Consider the following 8,018-nt stretch of genomic DNA (forward strand, 5'->3'; position numbering starts at 1 on the left):
AGTTTGTCAAAGAACCTATGTTATACTGATGTCCTAAAATCATAATACGGTAAAGTTTCATCAAAATCCGTTTAGTAGTTTTTGCGTGAAAAAGTAACAAACATCCATACATCTTCACAAACTTTCGCATTTATAATATTAGTAGGATTAGTAAATTCCACCAGCTCGCACAAAGCTTTTCGATGATTCTTTTATAATGCGAACAGCTAGGGACTGGAATTCGCTGCCTGCTGCTCTCTTTCCTGAACACTATAATCCAGGCCTTTTCAAGGCGAGAGTGAATAGGCACTTACAGGGCAGATATGTACCATTCTAGACTGCATCTCACTTAACATCAGGTGCGATTGCGGTCAAACACCTGCCTTGTCTTGCAAAAAAAACAAGTTCGGACTGTATAAAGGCTCAAAACAATACAGGTGCTCTGATCGCCTTTAAAAGCAATAACCAATATTTTAGAGCCAGCTCAATAGCGTTAGTCGACGTGGTTAGCGTTCAATTTGCGGGATCACGTTCGTGGCGCTGTTAGCTAAATCTTGTTTGTTAAGCCTTTAACCTTTTAAGCGTGGTAAGTTTTTTAATAAAATGCGTAACCCGCGAATTACGCATAAGTAAGCATAGTTTTGGGTTTTAAAAATAATGTTAAGGCCCGGTTCGTACAAACTGAGTAGAGAATAACTCCTGGTATAACTGGCACATTGACAGTTTCAGTATGGGAAATATGTCATCACTGACGATTTATTCTGAGATTAATATTGACTCTTGTTTGGTCGAATCCACCCTAAGAATTATATATAATTTATAATAATTTCTGAAAAAATATAATTTCACGCAGGCGAAGCCGTTGGCAACAGCTACTACATGAAAATTAAGTTACGAACACTTACTTAGAGGTAGTTCCAACGAAACTTCCAATCGTTAACTTATGTCCTTAACAAACAAAGTTTTAGAGGTCATGATTCGTATTCTAATTGACGCTTAAACTAAATTGAAACTCATCGTATTCTAAATTGAGTACCAAACTAAGTCCAAACTCGACAATAGATCCATAATTAAGTGTAGTTTCTGATACGAGTCTAACAAATCCAAAATTTTAATGCTCTACTAAATGACTTCTAGTTGAAGTATTGAAACTTTCCTTTCAAATAAAATCAAAGTCATGAAAGGACGAGAGGTTGATGTGCCCTGTAAAATAATACTCGTACATATTCCCTTTAATTTCTCATAATTTCTCACACATTTTGCTCACTCGGCTGTCAGCAGATACAAAATTACTACAACAATGGGTAATTTAAATGCAGACACGTCGAGGAAAATGAACAGCTGGCGTTTTTTTTGCATACATACATTAATATTAATATTCAAGTATAAAGAGGTAAAGTTTGTACGTTTTTTGCAAGGCGTAGCCTGTGGAACTAGGTAGTGAGCCGATTTAGAAAATCATTTTAGGAGTAAAAACTGTAACCCCCCTTTTAATAACGATGTTTGCTTAAGTGAAGCAGCAAATCAAACACAGCATTGAATAGAGCTCTGTGATTGGTTTATGTGCCTCCACCCTGTGCGTCCACGTACACTGTGAGACCTCATAGTAATGTTTGTGAATACGGGCGTTAGTGCCTTTTTCCGTTGATGAGGATTTCGGCACGAGTGAGGATCTGGATCTTCCAGCGACTTGTCCCACTTTTAGCTTGGTTTAAATTGGCGATTTCGTGTTCAATTTATCAATAAAAACAGTGAAGGTGGGCTGTTGCTGGAAGAAAAAATATTTAAAAATTCAATCCAGTGGTCTTGGCCTATGGTCCAAGCTAAATGCATGGTAAAAGTGGACCACGTCACTGGAAGCCCCCAATTCATTATTTCACACAATTTTTTTCTGTTACGCAGTGCCTCTACCATGAGTTGCCATCGAAAACTTGTATTCGTATACTACAGTCGATAGAGTTTAAACGTAGATCGATGAAGTTTGCATTAAAATCATACCATGAGTTCAATTACCGTATACTTTACTCGCCAGCGATAATTCGATGGTTTTGTGATGTCATGTTGGTGAACATGTTAACGTATCCAACTTCACACTCTATGAATGGATGAATGAAAGAACGAATGCCGCTCCTTTCTAACTATATAGAAAAGATAGAGTAGGAAATAACAAAAATGTCAAAAATAACACTGCAAAATTTAAGTGTCCTAGAACAGTGCTTAAAGCTGAATTAACATGATGATTTTAAATTTGTATTGTTTATTTCTTGTCATTGTGACTTTGACGCAGCTGTTGTCATGACAACAGATAACAAAACATGTTTTGTTGAAGGATTATTGATGAATAATTTTCCACAAAAAATTGGATTTTAACCACGATAGGAAAATGAGAACCTGCGCCTATCCGTTTAAACCGATTGTAGAATTTATGGAAAGGTAAGTTAAGTAAAAATAAACATACTATGTAGTGGAGGAATTTCGAAATTAAACGAATAATTTTGAGCTGGTTTTTTTTGGAGAAATACAACCTTTCCAGCATAACTTCCACGTGCCTAGCTAAAATTCAGTAATATGAGTGCTAGATTTATATTTTCTAGATACAATAAAGTTGTTTTTCTATAGATATGGCGATCTGAGTATGCCCACTGAAGGGCCCCAAGAAAGAGCCAACAATAGTCAACGGTGGGTGGAACTAACGGACACGCGAACGTGAAATGCTGATGCTACCGGCGACACGAAAACTACTGAGAAATTGAGAAAAGTGTGTATAAATACCTACTACTTTATTAATTTTGATTGCTTTTATCTTATTTCGTCATTATTATTTGTAATGTTTATTTTTTAAGGTGTGGAGTGACTTTAAACAGCAAGAAGAAGGCAACTCGCATACACAGAGCTGCCAAGGGAACACTGGACTTGTGGCGGTCCAAGTTCTTCCCTGAAGCCAAAGGATTTAGAGCAGAGTGCTTGTAAATAACTACTTGTAAATTAAATCCATAATAAAGACCTAGGGTAACTGGATGGATATACCTACCTTATTATTGTAAAACTTAAGATATTATAATTAATTAAATACATTATATTGTTTTAATCTTTCATGGTCACTAAACATACATGGTAGCAATCTCGTCAGTAATAATAATTAAGTAAATACATATCCTACTAATATCCTACTTAATATTAAAAATGCGAAAGTTTGGATGTCTGGATGTTTGTTACTCTTTCACGCAAAAAGTACTGAACGGATTTTGATGAAACTTTACAGTACCCAGATTAACATATAGGCTATAATTATGACGATCTGTGACAAACTAAATTTCACGCGGACGAAGCCGCGGGCAAAAGCTAGTTGAAAATAAAATGATTAATTTTTATTGACTATTTATTTCACAAAACCTAATAGGTACATAATACACAGACTGATTAAAAACAAAAGTAAATTTCAACTTATGAAAATACATATTCATTGTCGGATTAGCTTTCTATCATGATCTCGTAAGGCTGCGTTTCCACCAGAGATGTGCGAGGATGCGTAGCGAAGGATGTGGTTGTAAAGAACCAATAGAATCGCTTCATTTACCTCGCCTCGGTCAGCACATCTCTGGTAGAAAAGGCTCAGGCTGTACAACACTAATGAGCATTTTCAAATCTCTGCTACACATCCTCGTACGATACATTTTCCTCGCATAGCTTTGGTGGAAACCCGCACACATTTTCACAGCACAGCTAGACATCTTCGCACGACACAATTCCCTCGCATATCTCTGGGAAACGCAGCATCCTCTCCCTCCCCCAAGGATCTCCACAATGTGCCCGCATCCAGGTTCTTCCCGCGACCTTCACCAGATCGTCGGTCCACCTAGTGGGAGGTCTGCCCACATGCTGATAACATGTTCCATCGTAATAAACTTCTTTCCGACATAATTTAATAAAGAAAACACCTAAAATGACCTAAAACCACAATTTTATTTTACTTTTCACACGTCAATAAGCCAGTGAGTTACGTTACTGTGACAGCTAAGGTATTTTTCGATGACATCTTTGAAAATTGCAACTCATGGTAAGTTATTTGTATGAAACTTAATAAAAACTTTAGTCGCTATCGTATTCATTTAGATAGGTTTTTTACCTAACGATTTGAGATGAACTCATGGTAGTGTTTTTAGTTTTGCTGTGGTTCAGCTACTAACCGCTAGAGGCGCTGTACAATTTGCCATACATTTTTTTACGCCCTCGATAGCGAGATGCTCGGTAGGTAAACTCATGGTAGAGGCACAGGCTACACGCACGTGTGTCAAAAATGCGAAATATGATGAAGAAATGAAATGTGACGTGATGAAAAAGAAAATCGACTTGCAAACTAAGTAAGATAATAACACCGGTCAACAAAAAAAAAAATTTTTTTTGCGCATGGATTTTACTTATTATATTCTGATTATGTAAGCAAATGTATATAAAAAAGTGCGATTACAAATCGAAAATATTTGCTTTTTAAAAAGTTATAGCGATTTGAATTTTCCATCTTCATAGTAGAATGTCTCTAAAGATGCACGTCACATTCTCATTGGGATATATTTATAAATAATTATGGGGGCTTATTCGCAAGAACAAGGGGCACGCTTTCATCAAAATATAGTGGGATTTGAGAAACGACGTTACCAAGGCCAGTATACTGAAAACATGATAGGGTTAGATTTTTATGAAAAAAATCTTCTATGGAACATGACAGGAAATTAGAACTTTTAATTTTTAATAAATATTTGGACTCTATTTAATTTTTCTCTTGTGAGAATGAATCTTAAATGGATGTTTGTTATGTTTTAATAATTAGAAAGAATGAAAGAAAGAAAGAAAAAAATATATTTGGCAACAAGTTAAATCATCTCTATGTTCATGTTTCATACATTCATTGATATGATTTTTTCTATTTTTTACACATAAAAGCAAATTCAGAACAATTGTTTGTTGTTATTCTTGTTTCTAGGTTATAAAGCAATAAAAATAAGCTAAGCATAACCCGTGCGCAAAAATACTGTAGACAGTTGTAATCTGCTTATTTTAAGACTCTTTTCTTTTTAGTTGTACGAGTATAAGTTTTTGCTGAATCCTAAAAATTTGACGATGCTCTTAAAACTGGTATTTTGCAACAAATTCGCTTATCAAACAGAACACATCATTTATTTGATCACGAACGTATCTTGTTACGATCGCATAAAGTATACAGCGCCACCTATAACCTATAACTTCACCTATAAAAACGTGGAATTATCAAAGCGTGCACGAATCGCCTATAAATTATTATGCTCGTATGTAACTAAGTTACAGCGAAATTTTGCTGATTCTGAAAAGGTTATCCTACCTAAAATGGACCATAAACAATCAAATATAACATAATTTCGACTTTAAGCTTTGTAGATATTGTCATTTTATATCAAAACTAAGTCTATTATATAGGTGCAGAACTAAATAAGCCTACTCATTATTTAAGACAGGAATTGTAAACTGCAAAGATAAAGCTCTTATAATTAATTAAGTACAAAACAATTGTAATAAAGCTTACTTTTTTCCTTTCATGTTACTTAAATTTCATTTCTCACGCAGTATCCTTTAGTGACAGAGAATTACTAAATATTTCAAATGTAGATTTTCATAAAGTGATTTTAAAAGTACGTAAGCGTAACTTTGGTATGGAGTAATTTATAGCACTACATCTACATAATAATATTTAGAAAGAAAGAAATAGTCTTTATTAATCACAGTAAGCACAGATTATAAACATTAACAACACAAAACGAATATAGAAAATAGTGGGTCACTGAGTCTTCAATTTTGAGTTCCCACGAAATATCAAAACGCCTCGTTTTCACCTTATTGCCGTATTTTAAATTCACTCGGTTACTTTACCAATAACCAATGAAACAATTTGCATTCCCCTGCGTTACAAACGATACTTTAACCCCATTAGCTGGCCCAGTTAAAAGAATTAACAAGTAAAGTATTAACACGAGGCTGGAAGATGCAGTAGGCCCAGCCAGAATTACTGGAAATAGCTGCTAAGCACAGAGTGGCATGGTATAAACAATGAACATAGAGTAGAAAAAAAATACTAAGTTCTTTAATCTAACATAAATAGAAAGACACGGGTCTTAACGCGACATTTATTAATAACCCGTGTCTTTCTATTTAAGGCCCAGAACAGACGGTGAAACGCAACTGCAACGAAACTGCAACTGCTAGTTACTTTTGAGTTACATCTAAGTTTCTGCCATAGCGTCCGTTGAAAGACCACACATGACGCGACCAGTTTGAAACTTTCAGTTTCAGTTTCATTCATCAGAATCATCAGAAAGTTGCAGTTTCGTTGCAGTTGCGTTTCACCGTCTGTTCTGGGCCTAAGTCGAAATGGAACGCGAAATTTTAAAATCTCATACTTAGACATCGCACACAGCGCCATTGTGAATCTCAAATATACCTACTTTAATTAAATTAAACTATGAAAATGAAGAAAACAATGGAAATGCTCAAAAACTGTTCGTAAATTAAAAATATATAATAATATCATTCCAGACTAAATAAATTTATAATAATTTCCATATCGTCCGGTTGGTAGTGACCTGTATACAACAACGAAAGGTATGTTATCTTAACACCAGAGTTCAGTTGCCAGCGAGTAAATTTCCCTCAAATTCTCTTCATTAAGTTCAAAAATAATAAAGATACATCGACAGGCAATGGTTCTACTAAGTCAAATTACACAGTGGTATTTATAAAGGCATTCTTCCCTCCAAGTTCTCATTACCACTGAAGCACGTAATTGGAATTAATTAATGTGAAAAACGAAGCGGAAAACAAAGGAAAAAATATAGATTCAAAGTCGTTAGGGTTACAAGTTGAAAGGGCGGACGGTCAAAAGGCTTTACTTGTCTAAACATTAAAATAAATAACGAAGGAAATAAAATATACCTTTTATCAGTTTCTGCCAGTTTCTGTACATTGTATATTTAATTTAATATATTAGTTAGCGAGGGACTGATCGACTGATTGATTGATCTGTCAATACACAGTTTCAACCACTGAACGGATTGCGCTGAAATGCTAGCAGAATTGTTATTATGACGTAGGCATCTGCTAAAGAGATTCACGCTCTAAGGGGATGAAAGGGAAGCAAAATTCAACGAAAGTGAAGCCGCGGGCAAAAGCTTTAAAACTGAGAACGGTCTTTGCACTGGTTCGAAGAATAAGTAAGATAGACTAGAATGTGCATTTGACAGGACATCAAACTCTACCTTTTGTTGAAAAATATCACTTATTACAAAACATTATGATGCCTCAGTGTTTCGATTGATGTGGTGTCTGTACCTACAATAACAACCTCTCTCAGATCTTTTGTATAATCTGAGTCACACTCACCACCAATACTACAGTATTAATAACTCTGCTGGTAAATATTGTCCGTTTTCATATTGCGGGGCACGAATTCAATTGTTTTTCGATAAAAACCGCTGACCCTATTGATTTTGCATTTTTGCCTCTTTGTGTATATTATTGGAACAATTGAACCGTGAAAACAATGTAAATATTTTAACTTTAATGCAGTCAAAATATTAACACCGTTTTCATTGTACGCTCTTTGTTTTTGTGAAATTGTTCTATAGGAAAGTATTCCAAAATAAATGTATTGAAATAACCGTACAGTTTTCTATGCATTCAAAATGTAAATTAAAGCCAACATGTTTTCGTTCGTTCATTTCAGCCAAATGACGTCCATTGCTGGACAAAGGCCTCCCCCAAGGATTTCCATAACAACCGGTCCGGCGCTGCTTGCATCCAGGATCTCCCGCGACCTTTACCAGATCATCGGTTCACCTAGTGGGAGGCCTGCCCACGCTACGTCTTCCGGCCCGTGGTCGCCACTCGAGAACTTTTCTGCCCCACCCGCTGCCACTTTTTTCACACGAATTTAGCAATTCTCCTCCCCTTCGATTATTAAAATAGCAATAGTTCCTCACCTTCACGTGATCCAAACTAATAATAATATTGCC

The 8,018-nt window shown here is 35.5% G+C and overlaps 1 long non-coding RNA gene across 1 annotated transcript; it reads left to right on the top strand.

The window, feature by feature from the left end:
• Positions 1–1,958: 1,958 nt before the first annotated feature.
• On the top strand, positions 1,959–2,892 carry LOC135087136 (uncharacterized). The gene is made up of 3 exons (XR_010260688.1): positions 1,959–2,412; positions 2,599–2,737; positions 2,823–2,892. It is a non-coding gene; the product is annotated as an uncharacterized LOC135087136 (long non-coding RNA).
• Positions 2,893–8,018: the final 5,126 nt, after the last annotated feature.

The sequence above is a fragment of the Ostrinia nubilalis genome, chromosome 2, assembly GCF_963855985.1.
Source record: "Ostrinia nubilalis chromosome 2, ilOstNubi1.1, whole genome shotgun sequence".
Taxonomy (NCBI): Eukaryota; Metazoa; Arthropoda; class Insecta; order Lepidoptera; family Crambidae; genus Ostrinia; species Ostrinia nubilalis.